Source organism: Humulus lupulus, chromosome 1 (genome assembly GCF_963169125.1).
Source record: "Humulus lupulus chromosome 1, drHumLupu1.1, whole genome shotgun sequence".
NCBI lineage: Eukaryota > Viridiplantae > Streptophyta > Magnoliopsida > Rosales > Cannabaceae > Humulus > Humulus lupulus.
In genome coordinates, this window is record NC_084793.1 from 288824994 (window position 1) to 288827478 (window position 2485).

Genomic DNA, 2485 nt, shown 5'->3' on the forward strand with positions numbered 1-2485 from the left:
GACATATTGTTTCTCTCGTCCCTGTCCTCCAGTCCGGTCGAAATCGACCTGGTTTCTACGTGTGGATCGAACGGACCCGGTTCAAAACCCGGTCGGAAAAATGCATTCCGATGGCCAATATACCCGTTTCAAAGCCCAGATTACATGGAAATGAATAGGTTAAGATATCCATGGCATTAGAATGATTAAACAACAACTAAAAATCTGGTTTTAATTCTTAAAAAAATTTCGGCCATTAACTTGTTTAAGAGAATTTCGAATGCTTCCAAGGGTTTCAAAAACTCGATTTTTATGAATATATCATTAGAAAACATAAGATAAAGGATTTCTAATAGCATTAAAAATTGAAAAACGAATTTGAATTTGAATTTAAGAACCAAATTCTGAAGCATATATCGACCAAACTCAAAACTTTTTGTCACTTATTTATGCTATAGTTCTAATGCACAAAAATATATTAGAAATTGATAAACTAGAACAATCCTAACAATAATATGTAGTAAAACAATCCAAACAATTTTTTTTAATAATTCAGCAATATAAACATACGTGAATACATATATGTGTATATATGAATACATATGCATATATAATTCATAAAAATATATATGTATACATACATACAAAAATAACAAGGCAGAGATAAACCTGACTCTGATACCAAATGTTAGATTAATCTTAATCTAGATGCATAACTATCCTAATGCGGAATAAACAAATTGTTATAAAATTTAGAGGATCGAATATATGTACCTCCACCCATTGCTATTGATAATCTTGATATACAACTCTAGATCTACAAAAGAAAAGAAGCTTCTTAATTGACAAGTAAATAAAAGAAACAATATGTCCAAAAAAAATTGGGCAGTATTTCCCCTATTTCTATCACATTCCCAAATTTAAAATGTGCATTTATACAGCACATGGTATACACAAAAATATCAAACTAATCAATCAAACATGCATAATTCTCAAATTACTAAATCTTAAAAAAAATTGGGCAGCATTTCCCCTATTTCTATCATATTTCCCAAAATTTAAATAAACCTATATTCATCACATAAATACAACAAACGAATTAATCAATCAAACATGCATAATTACAGCCTTATATCACCGCAACACACAGTCCCAGAACCTATCTCCACTATTTTATAATTCGTACATTCCACTAAGTTCAATATCTTAATTATACATTAAGGTTTAAAATATTACCTCTAATATAAAATCCTCCAAAGCTTGATCTCACCAACAAAGTTGTCAACAAAATACCTACTCAAATATAACAATAAACAAAAAAAAATAAGAAAAAAGTTGACAAAATATATTAAAGCTATATTGTAACTAAATAAAGTGCTTAAAGAAAACAAATAATTTGTTATATGTACTCATTTATATACTTAAAACTGAATTTTTTTTAAACGTTAACAAATCACATAAAGAAAAATCGACTATAAATATCCTAACTAAATCAATAATAAAATATAACTTAAAAAACAAACAATTTTAATATATACATATTTAACCAATTAAACCCAAAATTTAAAAAGTTAACAAAATATAAACAAAAATTTACTAATAATAATCAAACTAAACAATTAATAAAATGAAACTTATACAAAATATACACATTAATATGTATATATACTCATTTACATAAGTAAATTCGAAGTTAAATTAAATTTTAAAATAAAAAGTTAATAAAAAAATAAAAAAATTATAATAAAAAAATTCTAAAAAAATAAAATATTAAAATGCAAAGTTTAAACCTAAAACAATTACATAATCATTAATATAAAACTATCCAAAAATTAAAAAAACATGAAATTTAGTCAATTTATAAAAAAAATTCACAAAAATTAAATTTAAATCATAAAAATTAATAAAATTGCACTTATTTGTGGTAATTGAGCAATGTGGGTTCTTGAAGTAGAAAACCCCAAAAAATCAAGAAAGTTTATGGGTTTTCAAACAATAATCTTCAAAAATACAAAATCTATACAAAAAATTCAAAAAAAATTATATATAAGTTACATAAACATATATAAATCATTATTTTTATATTAAAATTGATTTTTTTTTTTTTTATAAAAACGTACCCAAGTGAGTAAATGTCGAAGGGGGCGTCGCTGGTCTTTCAAGCTTTTTTGTTTCAGAAAATTTAGGTAAAATGAGGTCTGTTGGGGACGATGGGGGTTTATTATGTATACGGGCCGTTTACGTCAGTGCCCCACTGACGGTAACGGCCCATTTGCGTCAGTGGGGCACTGACGCAAACACCAAAGTGAAACGCACGTTTTACTTTGGCGTTTGCGTCAGTGCCCCACTGATGTAAACAGGTCGTTACCGTCAGTGGGTCACTGACGTTGTTAATGGCCTGTTTGTGTCAGTGGGCCACTGATGCAAACGAATCCATTAAACACCGTCAATGTATGTTATAACATAATTGCCCCTCATTTGTGGCAGTGCCCAACTGTCACAAATA